Source organism: Carcharodon carcharias, chromosome 10 (assembly GCF_017639515.1).
Source record: "Carcharodon carcharias isolate sCarCar2 chromosome 10, sCarCar2.pri, whole genome shotgun sequence".
NCBI classification, from domain to species: domain Eukaryota; kingdom Metazoa; phylum Chordata; class Chondrichthyes; order Lamniformes; family Lamnidae; genus Carcharodon; species Carcharodon carcharias.
In genome coordinates, this window is record NC_054476.1 from 128,548,843 (window position 1) to 128,564,611 (window position 15,769).

The following is a 15,769-nucleotide window of genomic DNA, read 5'->3' on the forward strand; positions in this document are numbered from 1 at the left end:
AAGGGCATCTGGAGCAACTTCCAGCAGAAGGTCAAGCTTTATAAATGTAACTTTAAACATTGCAATATTTCCACCAACGAGAAGGCAGAAATTCCTCTGTTGGCGATTTCCTGTCCAATCACTTCAGCAGCTCTTCCATTGCTACATCATGAGACAGCTTTTCAGCAACTCTGCACGAAACGTTGACTGTGTTCCTCTCCGCAGATGCTGTCAGATCTGCTGAGTTTTTCCAGATATTTTATTTTTGTTTTTATTTTGGATTTCCAGCATCTACAGTTTTTTACTTTACTTTTTTTACTATTTAACTAATAGTTTCTTGTCCCAATAAAATAATGTTGTCAGGAAACGAACACCACGATTTGCCTCCCATAACCGCCCTTTTATTCAGTCGCTGGCCAAAATGAACTGGACCTTCAGAAAACAATGATTTGGGTAATCGTCATTAAGACAGAGCAAGGTAAAAGGGAACAACTGTGGGTGAGAAAGAGGGAGATAGTAACATAAGGACATAAGAAATAACAGGAGTAGGCCATATCAATGCCTGGTCCACCATTCAGAGGGAGTGGTGTTAAATTCATGGGCAGATAGGAGCCGTGCAATTAAATTAAGGTCAAAGTGCAACATGAGGGACTGGGGATGGCTCACATCTTCAATCAAATATCACAAATAACAGAGACAATGGAGGAAAGAGCCACCTCGCACGCTTCCCACTAATAATGAGAATTGAGTCAGATAAATCCTCCGCAGCTCAATGTCTGTTTCAGGTATATGTAAAAACCTGTAGAGAGAAATATTAGCAAAGATGTAGTCAATAATTAAGGGAGGTGTGGAATAAAAGGGTTATGCAAATTATAATATATTGGGAAAGAACGACCTGCAACTGCGGATTGTATCTAGGCTGGAGATTTGCTCTCCTGCTGTGTTTCCTATTAAAACAAATGTCTGTTGGGGAAAAAAAGGAACCAAAGGAAAAGTAAAGAAAAATGGGAGCTGCAGTGTGATCATGCTTTTCTTGATTGTAACAACGAGATCAAACCACTTACCTATCATCCATCCTCGGGGGACGTGCAGCTTTACAATGAAATCTCTTGACACTTCAGGGAGAATGTCCCTGTACCATGATAAAAGCAAAGAACTGCAGATGCTGGAAAAACAAAACAAAAATAAAAATACCTGGAAAAACTCGGCAGGTCTGGCAGCATCTGCAGAGAGAAACACAGTTAACGTTTCGAGTCCGTATGACTCTTCAACAGAACTAAGTAAAAATAGAAAACAGGTGAAATATAAACTGGTTTAAGGGGGGACAGGTAGAGCTGGATAGAGGGCCAGTGATGGATGGAGAAAGCCAAAAGATGTCATAGACAAAAGGACAAAGTGGTGTTGAAGGTGGTGATTTTATCTAAGGAATGTGCTAAGTAAGGGTAGAAAGCAGGACAAGTGGGGTGAAGGGAAGGGATCGAATTAGGCTAAAAGGTAGAGATAAAACAATGGATGGAAATACATTTAAAAATAATGGAAATAGGTGGGAAAAGAAAAATCTATATAAATTATTGGAAAAAAAGGGGGGGGATCAGAAAGGGGGTGGGGATGGAGGAGAGAGTTCATGATCTAAAATTGTTGAACTCAATATTCAGTCCAGAAGGCTGTAAAGTGCCTAGTCGGAAGATGAGGTGCTGTTCCTCCAGTTTGCGTTGAGCTTCACTGGAACAATGCAGCAGGCCAAGGATGGACATGTGGGCATGAGAGCAGGGTGGAGTGTTGAAATGGCAAGCGACGGGGAGGTCTGGTTCATGCTTGCGGACAGACCGAAGGTGTTCTACAAAGCGGTCATCTAGTCTGCGTTTGGTCTCTCCAATGTAGAGGAAATCACATTGGGAGCAACGAATGCAGTAGACTAAATTGAGGAAAGTGCAAGTGAAATGCTGCTTCACTTGAAAGGAGTGTTTGGGCCCTTGGACGGTGAGGAGAGGGGAAGTAAAGGGGCAGGTGTTGCACCTTCTGTGGTGGCATGAGAAGATGCCATGGAAGGGGGTTGAGGTGTAGGGGTTGATGGAGGAGTGGACCAGGGTGTCCCGGAGGGAATGATCCCTGTGGAATGCTACCGGGGGCATGAAGGGAAGATGTGTTTGGTGATGGCATCACGCTGGAGTTGGCGGAAATGGCGGAGGATGATCCTTTGAATGCGGAGGCTGCTGGGGTGATAAGTGAGGACAAGGAGGACCGTATCATGGTTCTGGGAGGGAGAGGAAGGTGTGAGGGTGGATGCGCAGGAGATGGGCCGGACACGGTTGAGGGCCCTGTTAACCACCATGAGTTGAAAACTTCGGTTAAGGAAGAAGGAAGACATGTCAGAGGAACTGTTTTTGAAAGTGGCATCATCAGAACAGATGCGACGAAGGCAAAGGAATGGAGAGAATGGGATGGTGTCCTTACAGGAAGCAGAGTGTGAGGAGCTGTAGTTCAGGTAGCTGTGGGAGTCAGTAGGCTTGTAATGAATATTGGTGGACAGTCTATCACCAAAAAATTAGACAGAGTGTTCAAGGGAGGGAAGGGAAGCATCAGAGATGGACCATGTGAAAATGATGGAGGGGTGGAGATTGGAAGCAAAATTAATAAATTTTTCCAGGTCCAGACGAGAGAATGAAGCAGCACCGAAATAATCATCGATGTACCAGAGAAAGAGTTGTGGGAGGGGGCTGGAGTGGGACTGGAACAAGAAATGTTCCACATACCCCATAAAGAGACAGCCGTAACTGGTACCCATAGCCACATCTTTTATTTGGAGGAAGTGAGAGGAGTTAAAGGAGAAATTGTTCAGTGTGAGAACAAGTTCAGCCAGACGGAGGAGAGCAGTGGTGGATGGGGATTGTTCGGGCCTCTGTTCAAGGAAGAAACGGAAAGCCATCAGACTATGCCATTTGGGGATGGAGGTGTAGAGGGTTTGGACGTCCATGGTGAACAGGAGGCAGTTGGGGTCAGGGAACTGGAAATTGTTGATATGATGTAGGGTGTCAGAGGAATCACGGATGTAGGTGGGAAGGGATTGGACAAGGGGAGAGAGAATGGAGTCAAGATAGCAAGAAATGAGTCCCGTGAGGTAGGAATAGGCTGACACGATCAATCTGCCGGGACAGTCCTGTTTGTGGATTTTGGGTAGGAGGTAGAAGCGGGCCATCCGGGGTTGGGAGACTATGAGGTTGGAAACTGTGGAATGAAGATCTCCAGAGGAGATGAGGTCAGTAATAGTCCTAGAAATAATGGCTTGATGTTCAGTGGTGGGGTCATGGTCCGGGGGAGGTAGGAGGAAGTGTCTGCGAGTTGACGCTCAGCCTCTGCGAGGTAGAGGTCAGTGCGCCAGACAACAATAGCACCACCCTTGTCAGCGGGTTTGATGACAAAGTTAGGGTTGGACCTGAGAGAACGGAATGCAGCACATTCAGAGAGAGACAGGTTAGAGTGGGTGAGAGGAGCAGAGAAATTGAGACGACTAATGTCACACTGATAGTTCTCAATGAAAATATCAAGAGAAGGTAAGAATCCAGAGGGAGGGGTCCAGGTGGAGGGAGAATATTGGAGGTGGGTAAAGGATCCGTTGAACGGGGAGAGGACTCCTGCCCAAAGAAGTGAGCCCAGAGATGAAGGCAGCGGAAGAAGAGTTCATCATCGTGCCGAGCCCGAAATTCATTGAGATGAGGGTGCAAGGGTATGAAACTAAATCCTTTGCTGAGCACTGAACATTCAGCATCGGAGAGGGGAAGGTCAGGGGATATGGTGAATACACAGCCGGGGCTGGGATTGGAAGATGGGATGGTGAAAGAGGGCAGGCAGGGGTGGAGGGTCCTGGATAGGTGTTGGTGTCGATGAGTTGTTGGAGCTTGGGTTCCTTTACACCTTAAAGAAAGAGACAAAGTTTCTTGTTGAGGCGTCAGATGAGACGAAGACTAAAATGAAACTGGGAGCATGCGCAGCTTAGAAATAGGGTGCAGCGGTGCTGCTGGAGGGAGAGGTCAAGTGTGTTCATATGGCGATGCATGGCACTGAGTGTGGATTTCAGAATGCGACGAGAACAGCAGTCCGAGGAGCATTGTATGTCCCGGAGATACCTGTAATCCTGGGTAGGTTAGATACATGAGGGATGGAACTTCAGTTGAAATCCACATGGGGTAAGTCAGAGACGGAGTCAGTCACTGAGGAAGGAAATATGGCTGTGAAAGCGGGTTTTAGTAAACACCTTGTCAAGCTCCAGGAAAGCAATGAGGGTGAACAAGGCAAAAGAGAGATATGGAAATTCTATCGGAGAGAAGAGCAATACTTCTTCAAGGTAGGCATTCCTTGAAGAGAAGCGGCAGTCAATTAAACACTAAGATAAAAGCAAAAAACTGCTGATGCTGGAAATCCACCCACAGTGGTTGACAGGGCCCTCAACCGTGTCCGGCCCATCTCCCGCGCAACCGCCCTCACACCTTCTCCTCCCTCCCAGAAACGTGATAGGGTCCCCCTTGTCCTCACTTATCACCCCACCCGCCTCCGCATTCAAAGGATCATCCTCCACCATTTCCGCCAACTCCAGCATGATGCCAGCACCAAACACATCTTCCCTTCACCCCCGGCGGCATTCCGCAGGGATCGTTCCCCTCAGGACACCCTGGTCCACTCCTCCATCACCCTATACAACTCAACCCCCTCCCATGGCACCTACCCATGCAACTGCAGAAGGTGCAACACCTGCCCCTTCACTTCCCCTCTCCTCACCGTTCAAGGGCCCAAACACTCCTTTCAAGTGAAACAACATTTCATTTACACTTCCCTCAATTTAGTCTACTGCATTCGTTGCTCCCAATGTGGTTTCCTCTACATTGGAGAGACCAAACGCAGACTGGGTGACCGCTTTGCAGAACACCTTCAGTCTGTCCACAAGCATGACCCAGACCTCCCTGTCGCTTGCCATTTCAACACTCCACCCTGCTCTCATGCCCACATATCCGTCCTTGGCCTGCTGCATTGTTCCAGTGAAGCTCAATGCAAACTGAAGGAACAACACCTCATCTTCCGACTAGGCACTTTACAGCCTTCCGGATTGAATATTGAGTTCAACAATTTTAGATCATGAACTCTGTCCTCCATCCCCACCCCCTTTCCAATCCCCCCCTTTTTTCCCAATAATCTACATAGATTTTTCTTTTCCCACCTACTTCCATTATTTTTGAATGTATTTCCATCCATTGTTTTATCTCTACCTTTTAGCCTATTTCGATCCCTTCCCTTCACCCCACCTCACCCCCACTAGGGCTATCTGTACCTTGCTTGTCCTGCTTGCTACCCTTAATTAGCACATTCTTTAGATAATATCACCACCTTCAACACCTCTTTGTCCTTTTGTCTATGACATCTTTTGGCTATCTCCACCTATCACTGGCCCTCTATCCAGCTCTACCTGTCCCAACTCCCCCTTAAACCAGTTTATATTTCACCTCTTTTCTATTTTTACTTAGTTCCCGTTGAAGAGTCATACGGACTCGAAACATTAACCGTGTTCCTCTCCGCAGATGCTGCCAGACCTGCTGAGTTCTTTAAGGTATTTTTATTTATGTCTGTGTACCATCCCAGTTCAATTCCTGGTCTTGTGCTGAATTAGTTGGTCTTATGGTCAAAAAGTGTGCTACAACTGGCGACCGCAGGAGAGAGAGAGAAAGAGAAAGAGTATGTCTGATCTCTAATTAAACTCCATTTACAAACCTTTGCCCCGTAACTTTTCATAATCTTATCTAACAATGATCTATACATTGCAGCTTTGAAGATTTCAGTTGTTCCAGCATCCGCAGCCTTTTGCCATATCCTTTCAGGTTTCACTGTCTTTTGTGTGGAAAGAGTGCAAAATGGCCCAGCTCAAATTGTATTTTGAAGAAAAAGCAGAGTATGTGAAAACTTGGAGAAAATCCAAAATGCAAAGAATTTGGGGGCTGGGATAAGGGGAAGGACAAAATAAAAAATACATGCTTTAACATAAGGACATAAGAAATAGCAGCAGGAGTAGGCCACATCAATTCCTGGTCCACCATTCAGTATGATCATAGCTGATCTCTGACCTCAATTCCACTTTCTCATCTGATTCTCTGAGATTCCAAACATTTATCTGTCTCAGCCCTGAATGTACTCAATGCCTGAGCATCCACATGGACTTCCAAAGATTCACAACTCTCAGAGGGAAGAAATTCCTCCTCATCTAAGTTGTAAATTATTCCCCCCTTTATTCCAAGACTATGCCCCCTTGTTCTAGATTCCCCAGCAGGGGGAAATACCCCACAGCATATCAAGCCCCCTCAGAATCTCAGAGTTTCAATGAGATCACCTTTCATTCTTCTAAATTCCAGAGGCTAGGGCCTATTTATTCAACCTCTCATCATCTTATCCCAGGAGCCAACCTAGAGAGCCTTTTGCTACACTGACTCCATTTCCTTCCTTAGATAAGGAGACCAAAACTGTGCAAGTATGATCTTGCCAAAGCCCTGTACAATTGTAACTGGACTTCCTCAGTCTTAAACTGTAGCCCCCTTGTAATAAAGGTCAACATGCCATTTGCCTTTCTCTTCTTTTTAGCCAGTCTCTTGGGGTTGAGGATGACTCGCTTCCACACAAAAAATGAGTCCTCAGGCGACTGAAGAGTCCAATGAGTGACCTACAGTCTCTGTCACAGGTGGGAGTCCCATGTCAGGCATGCGGATGATGTGGCCCACCTAGCGGAGCTGATTGAGCGTGGTCAATGCTTCAATGCTGGATGTTGGCCTGAGCGAGAACACTTGACGCTGGTGCGCCTATCCTGCCAATTGATTTGCAGGATTTTGTGGAGGCAGTGCTGGTGCCACCCCACAGCTTATTATCTCACCCAGCTTTAATAAGTACTCGAAATAGTAAAGCACGTTAGTTTTATATAGTGCTAGTGATGTATATGTTTAGTGTGGTTCTATGCTACTGTTACAGACAGGGGAGAGAGAGACTGAAGCCCCCAATTCCCTTTTCCTTCTGCCCATAATCAATATAGTTTAATTTGATAAAGCTGATGTGTGTTCCCGAACCCCTCGTTAGTATGCGGTCAATTTAAAAGTCACCAGCAGCAGACTTTCATGGATTTAAACGAGGAATCCTATTTATTCGCATACCTATCACAGCATCAATCACATAACACACATGTCAAAGAAACACGCAGTTAAAGTCAGCAGTTCACTTCTACAAATATTGGAACCAAACAGAATAATAAGCATTTCACATGTCTTTGAATGCCCAGTGAAGGAGAGAGCTTTCTGACTCTGGAATTGAAGTTCAGGTAAATTCAGATGGCTGGGATCAAACTTGAATTAACTTTGAAGTAAATGCTGTTCAGCAGGTCATGTAGACAGGTCATGATGGCTGTTATAACTGGAGGTACAATTTCTTACAAGTGAACTTGGGGTTGTTTGAAACAGATTGAAAGCAGCTTTTAAAAGACCTAGTGTCTTGAAAAGGCAAGATGGCACAGCCATTTCTTTGCAATTGTGATGTTGTTGGTGTTTTGCAGACTGCCTGGTCCACATCTCAGTTTTTGGATAAAAGGATTTCAAAATCAGAGGACAGTTTTGATCACATGATGAATGGGCATTAATACACGATGGTAGGCAAATGATGGTCTTTCATATTGAAGGAGTTTCAGTCACATGGTCAAAAGCCATTGAAAAACAGTAGAAGGTAGATAGGGTCTTTAGCACTTCATTGTGGACACTCAGTCTTGATAGCTCTCCTTTGTGACATGGCAAACCTGGAGTCAGAGATTCTGCCAGTTTATTGTCCTTGTGTTTTGGAATAAACCTTGACAATAGCAGTTGTGAAATTCCACAGAAGAGTGCTGTTTAGGCACCTCCATTCAAAGGAGACTCCTGTCTATTAATATAGAATCACGGAGTGTGGAAGAAGCCCTTCAGCCCATCGAGTCTGCCCCAACACCAGAGAAACACCTGACCTACCTACCTAATCCCATTTAACAGCACTTGGCCCATAGCCTTGATTGTTATGACCTGCTCATCAAGGTACTTTTTAAAGGATGTGAGGCAACCTGCCTCCACCACCCTCAGAGGCAGCGCATTCCAGACCGTCACCACCTTCCGAATAAAAAGCTTTTCCTCACGTCCTCTGTAAACCTCCTGCCCCTTACCTTGAACTTATGTCCTCTTATGACTGACCCTTCAACTAAGGGGAACAACTGCTCCCTATCCACCCCGTCCATGCTCCTCATAATCTTGTACACCTCGATCAGATCGCCCCCTCAGTCTTCTCTGCTCCAACGAAAACAACCCAAGTCTATCCAACCTCTCTTCATAACTTAAATGTTTCATCCCAGGCAACATCCTGGTGGATCTGTTCTGCACCCCCTCCAGTGCAATCACATCCTTCCTATAATGTGGCGACCAGAACTGCACACAGTACTCCAGCTGTGGCCTCACCAAGGTTCTTTACAACTCAACATTATCTCCCTACTTTTGCAATCGATGCTTTGATTGATAAAGGCAAGTGTCCCATATGTCTTTTTCACCACCCCACTAACATGCCCCTCTGTCTTCAGAGATCTATGGACACACACGCTAAGGACCCTTTGTTCCTCAGAACTTCCTAGTGTCATGCCATTCATTGAATGCTTCCTTGTCAAATTAATCCTTCCAAAGTGTATCACCTCACACTTTTCAAGGTTAAATTCCATCTGCCACTTATCTGCCCATTTGACCATCCTGTCTATATCTTCCTGTAGCCCAAGACACTCAATCTCACTGTTAACCACCCGGCCAATCTTTGTGTCATCCACAAATTTACTAATCCTACCCCCACATAGTCATCTATGTCATTTATATAAATGACGAATAATAGGGGACCCAGCAAAGATCCCTGTGGTGCGCCACTGAACACTGGCTTCCAGTCACTAAAACATTATCATTCAATTTGGAATTTTCCAGAATGTTTGCTAGGCTGTTGAAGTTGCAAAAGTCAGGTGCCCCTCAGCAGCCATCTTACAGGTCAGCAGGCTCCATTTTAAAATCAATGCAGTTTTAAAAAAATTGTACAGGTCAAGACTCCTTTACCTGAAACCCTCAGGGCCAAATGCATTTCAGATATCGGATAACTTCAGTTTTCGGATACCACATATAAACTTACATTACAATAGCCTAAGCCTAGGCTAGCTATAGACTAAAGTAAACAAAATGGCTAGAAAATAAAGATGTATCACTGAATAATAAGTACAGGGTGCCTGTAATAAGTTTATTTTTGACATATTCACCACATAAATAGCAAGGTAAACGGCAGATAAAACAACTAGATTTCCTGCGCTATAGGCAGATGAGGTAAAAAAAAAGTGTGGTTTTTGGATGTGTTTGGTTTTCAGATTTATGGATAAAGGATTCTCGACCTGTAACATCTTCATGCCTGCGCTGGCATGGCAGACACGTTTATTCTTGTGTGTCTGAGCAGGCAGATAATGAGCTGGATTTTGTGGTCAGCGGTGAAGCAATGGCATTCACAGCGGACCTCGAAGAAAATTGCCCATAAAGATGTAATGGCCTGGATTTCTCCTTTCCTAATGTCAGTTTGTTTCTGCTGTTGAGTCAAAGGGATCTCCAGGCTTTCAGCAGAAGTGATGCTATCAAGCAGGGTAAGAAGCCAATGACATTGAAGTATTCTCACAAACAGCAAATCAGGAATGAGAACCACTGAATCTATTCACTTCTAATTTTAAACCTTTACAGATAGTGAAATAAATGATTTGGACATACAGATGGGATAAAGGTAGAAGTAAAAAAATCAAACTTTAAAAAATAGACCATTTTAAAAATATGGTATTTCTAATCATGATGGAAAAGTTTGGCATTCAACATATATAAAATTAGGCTTTCAGCGCCTGTGGGGCTGTTTCAGTAATTATAAACTTAGTATGCCTGCAAAAAAATCCAGTTATATCTCATTCGACAAAATGTGACATTTTTGAAGGATTTTAAAGCAACTGCAAGAGCATAAGAGTTGGAAGTCCTTGTTAATTTATAGATTTCCAATTGATTTCAGTCTAGGAGTGCCTCAACAGTGCAGTCTCCGAAGAATCACTAACAGCAATAAATGGATTTCTGTGTTTACCTGTGGTGTGCAGATTGCAGACTTTTCTACTGGTTTCCAAGGAGTAATGATGGTGAACTTTGACAGTTTTGCCATCATTACCACTACAAAATCTAGCCCATAGTTTAACATTTTATCCGAAGAACAGCACCTCAAACAATATAACATTACTTCAGTGCTGCTCTGCAATATCATCCTGTGGTGTGTTCAGATGCTGGAAAGAAGGTCGATGTTTCATCTTTCTAATTTAGAGGCAAGCATCCCACCCACTGAGTCAAACTGACTGTTGAATAATAGAACACCAATTCTCTGATACTCTTCTCAGACAGGCCCTTCTTCTTTCTGAGTATATTATATTTTTGAATGCTGAAATGTCACTTTTTTTGCAAAAATATACTTTATTCATAAAATATCTTCAAGAACATTCCAAACCATTTCAAAATCACAATCACAAAGGTACAATCAGGTTCAACTTTTACAACATGTATCATGAGGTGCATCAATACAATAAATGAATATTACAATCATTTACAGACATTCATTTTGAGCTGTACAGGCTGAGGGGCTCTAAACAGTTCCCAGTCCCTTGGTGCACTGTGGCAGAAAGGTCTTAGACAGCGATCCTTCCCCATTGCACCTTTGCGGCGGCTGCCCCCAAGCTTTAGTGCATCCCTCAGCACGTAGTCCTGGACTGTGGAATGTAACACTCGGTTGGGGACAACTCTTTGTACTGGAAGACCAACAAGTTTCGGGCAGACCAAAGAGCGTCTCTCACCGAGCTGATGATCCTCCAGCTGCAGTTGATGTTTGTCTCGGCCCGTAGCTGAAATGTCACTCTACATCAGCAGAAATTTTAGTATTTCATGCTGAAGCTCAAAGATGATTAACAGGTCATACGCAAAAGAGGTTTAACCACATTTTAGTTTACATTATGATTTGCTCCAATTGTTGTTCAGTGTACTTCAAATACCTTGAATTAGATTTCCGACTGTCCCTGAGATGGCATTGCTATCATATATTCTCAATGTCTGTTCCCCAACATGTTTTATTGCTGGTATAATGAAGGCCTCGGTTCTCTCAAGTTGCTCCTCCTTCAGTTGTTAATTTTCAGTTCCAGTGCTGGATGCAAAATGATCTCTGGGGTGAGTTAGTTGTTTTAGTCTGAGATTTAAATTGGAGCTGCCCCATTATGTTGCTGGCCACTATTAGTTTCTGTGTTTGGAGAATTTTTTACAAGCTGCAGATTTTGGCTGTTTTATCAGCTAGAAATACAACCTCAACTCAAAACTTCAGCACTTGAGAAATTACTAGAGCAAGTGGTAGCTGTTTCTTCTGGCAAGTGGGTCAGTAATCAGGGCTACAGATTTAAAATAAATAATATTTTGAATTTTAAATAATTAAATTGGGGGCCTCCAATTTAACACTGAATTGAGGATATTTTTTTCGCTCAGAGGGTTGTTAGTCTGTGGAAATCTCTTCCCCACAGAGCAGTGGAGGCTGGGTCATTGAATATTTTCAAGGCTGAGTTAGATAGATTTTTGATTGGCAAAGGAGTCGAGGGTTATGGGGGGAGACAGACAGAAAAGTGGAGTTGAGGCTACAATCAGATCAGCTAAGACCTTATCGAATGATGGATTAGGCTCGAGATGCTGAATAGCCTACTCCTGCACCTAATTCTTGTGTTCTCCTGGGTAATTCAATTGTCTGATGGAATCAAACAGCATGTTCCTTTGGTTGTTCGTAATAGGCAGAGTACAGACCGTACTCAACCAGCCCGTGTCTGCAAAACCCAAAACAAAATGTCTGCTGTTAGATATGATTCCGCGCTTAGGCAGCAATCCTGAATGCATTAATAACTACACCAACGACCAATTTAAGATAATCGTTCGAACTTGTAACATGGCTCAGTTACGCTTGCTAAAAGTGACACACATTTATACACAGGGATCTGTCTGCTAGAGAAAAAAGGAATATGTTCAAGCCTTGTGTCTTTTCTGAATTACCCAAGAGCTTGGGGAGCCTATAGTTCCCACTACTTTCTCCATGACAACGCCTCAGCCAATCTGAGTTGACTTGGAAACCATCAGCACCCTTTTCTCCTATTGTATAAATGGTTGTGATCATTTGAAATTTGGCATTCTTGCATTTGTCCTGATGAGTGGAAGATGAAAAACATTTTGGGAACATGTCTCTCTTCTCAGCAACGACTTTTATAAACTTCTAGCAACTAATGCTCAAATTTTGTTCGAATTTTTTTTTGTTTCACCAGGAGCAAGTAATAATCTCAAAAGGAAAATACTGCGGATGCTGGAAACCAGAAATAAAATCACAAAGTGCTAGAAACGCTCAGCAGTCAGGCAGTATCCGTGTTGAGCGAAAATCAAAGATAATGGCCATAATCTTCCAGACTTATAAAACATATGGGCAGGGGGATCAGTTCCGGGTCCCAACCCTGACATATCAGTGGTCCACCTACCTGTATGACTTAATGGGGGAGGGGTGGGTAGCCAATTAACAACTGTCCTCCATGTTTGCTGACCAAATAGAGTCGCAGGTGGCCTAAACAGAGGGCCCACCAGGAAGTTCTGATGTAAGGGTCGGCAGGCAGCCTCACAGAGCCAGGAGAACACTGCTCAGGTGGAGGGAGATTGAGCAGATGCCTCAAAATGGAGGAACTCATGAAAAGAACAGGAAACCAGGCCTAGGAAAAATGAAGGCCCAAAACTTTTGAGGCAGCAGTATTGAAGGGGAATGCCTCCACATGAATGCATTTGGTCACGGTTTACCGCATACAACTTTTATCCCACATGTGCAGCAAGCTGTGGTGACAATCTGCCGCCACAAAGTGGTCTCTGAACGTTGCTGGGCTCCGGACAAGGAGGGGCCCCTGCGATGATGGCACACTTGCTTCCCTCTCCACAAATCACTGTTAAATGATGCCATAAGTATTTTAATTGTCTGCCTGCCTCTGGCAAGCAGGTTCATGATTCCACTGATAGCCTTCCCAGGGGAAACTAGCCTGGAGGTGGGACCACACTGGGGAGTTGTCCTGATGGGGTTTTTCACTATTATCCTGGCCCATCCCCCTCTCAGAGAGGCCATGAAAATTCCAGCCAACGTTTATCTTGTTAGTTAACTTTAGATAAGTAATATATCTTTATCTCCAAAGCAAATTTAATCAAAATACAGCTGGTGAGAGAGAACCTGTTGGTTCTTGTGGAATTTTCCTTAGTATTCCAGGTAATGTTCAGAGCTTACTAAATTAAAACAGACAGGGAAGAGAGAGCAATAGAAATAAATGTAAACCAGGGCCCTGAAATTATACTGTAAGATACTAGTGTCTGAGTGTTTAAAATGCTCATCTAGAATTCTTCTCCCTGTTATTGTTAGTTTCTGGATTTGTCACTAAATGTTCTCTTGGGTTCAACATCACAGGTCACTTCCATAAACAGACCTTGTGCTTTCCATGATCAAGGTACACCTTATATTGTCCAATATCATGTTAAGTGATAGCAGGATGAGGGAGTCATATCAAAGAACTATTACCTGGTCCTGAATATTACACATGCTGCCTTGTCTGTTCTCTGGCCTTTGTGAAACAGATCTGAAAACACACTATCAATAAGAGGCACAATTTCAAGTTAACAAACTTTATATGAAATACGTGAATAAAGAATACATTTTCACAATGCGATCCTTCTCTCATTTTATGTAAAAAAAAGATGTGCTCTGCGAAAGCCCACTTTTACGTCATTTCAAGGATAGCTGATGCATTTTTAAAAAAACGTGAGCAGCTTTCCGGTGCTACCTGCTAACGTCACAGCTCAGTTAGCATTTGGGAGAGCAAGAGCAAAACTTCTCTGTCATTTGACCCAGGTCATTATGATATGAGCCTTCGACCCATTGAACCATCATCAATCAAAATCACTACAGTCCTCTGAATAAAATAGCTTCTCTTTGATACAAGAACATGAAGCATCAAAGTATCTGTCCTAGCTCAACCCCTGCTGGGCAAATGGAATAGGATAATGCTTGGCCACTCAGGTGTCACAAAGTAACTGTGTTATCATGGTGGTTGTAAATGCTTGAGATTCTACACAGTGGAGGTCCTTTGTTTACAAATTTATATCCAAGTTAGTATGATAACCAAAACAAAAATAAAAATACCTGGAAAAACTCAGCAGGTCTGGCAGCATCTGCGGAGAGGAACGCAGTGAACGTTTCGAGTCTGTATGACCCTTCATCAGAACTAAATAAAAATAGAAGAGGTGAAATATAAGCTGGTTTAAGGGGGGGAGGTGGGACAGATAGAGCTGGATAGAGGGCCAGTGATAGGAGGAGATAGCCAAAAGATGTCATAGACAAAAGGACAAAGAGGTGTTGGAGGTGGTGATATTATCTAAGGAATGTGCTAATTAAGGGTAGAAAGCAGGACAAGCAAGGTACAGATAGCCCTAGTGGGGGTGGGGTGAAGGGAAGGGGTCGAAATAGGCTAAAAGGTAGAGATAAAACAGTGGATGGAAATATATTTAAAAATAATGGAAATAGTTGGGAAAAGAAAAATCTATATAAATTATTGGACAAAAAGGGGGAGGATCGGAAAGGGGATGGGGATGGAGGAGAGAGTTCATGATCTAAAATTGTTGAACTCAATATTCAATCCGGAAGGCTGTAAAGTGCCTAGTCAAAATTTCAGCATCCGCAGTTTTTTGCTTTTATTTTAGTATGGTAACCAGTCTGCTGGTTAAATGAGTTTGGAGCACTGCATCAACATTGGGTAGTTTTTGAGGCAATGTCAGCTGGAACAACTGCATTGTCTTTAGTTTGTATATTTGGAGATTATTATTGATAAACCAACACCCCACATTTACATTGCTAAATCTGTCTCTTTTATCCTGGCAGAAGACCCGCTGTACAAGCAGATACTTACCTGGCAGGGGAGAGGCCATGATCATGAAGGTGGTTCACCCAGGACGAGGCTAGCCCATTGCACTTCAGGTGCGCTGACGCTTGTGATTTCCCCAAATGCAGGATACTCAACTGCAAAATTTGTGGTAGTGGGGGACTGCGTTTGCATTCCAAATCTCTCCCACTCTTCAATTTCCTCTCTTCAATTCGTCACCATTCCTCTAATTGCCCTCTCCCATTCGAAATTTTCTCCCTGATGGCCCTCCAGAAAATTCACTAGTTTAAAAGCTCCTTCCTTCAAATGGGAAAATGATGTTTTTACATGGAACCACTATTTGGAAAAGAAACAATAATCCAACATGTAGTTCAGCAGTACCCCAGGTTCAATTCTCTATCTGTGCTGAGTTAATAGATCTCAGCCACAGTCACAATGGAAATAGGGGTAATAGAATTTTTCTCAGTGCCTCTGAGGAAAATCATATCCAGGCTTCCTGCTCCTGATCACTATTTAGTAACCCCTCATGGAAAATGTCTGTGTAAGTGCCAAGAGTAAACAGGCCTGAGCTTGTGTATGATGTCTAACCAGGTTGAGTTCACCTGCAAAACATGTTGTGGCTCAAAATGGCCAATGACACCTGGAGCACAATAAGAACAACCTTGCAACGGCAAGAGCAAGTCAGCTTGAACATAGTATTATCTCAAATAATCATTGTGCTACTGGGGGGGGGTGGGGGGG

At 43.5% G+C, this 15,769-nt stretch overlaps 1 non-coding gene across 1 annotated transcript; it reads left to right on the top strand.

The window, feature by feature from the left end:
- Positions 1–15,047: 15,047 nt before the first annotated feature.
- On the top strand, positions 15,048–15,209 carry LOC121283733. Its single transcript, XR_005944366.1, has one exon. It is a non-coding gene; the product is annotated as a U1 spliceosomal RNA (small nuclear RNA).
- Positions 15,210–15,769: the final 560 nt, after the last annotated feature.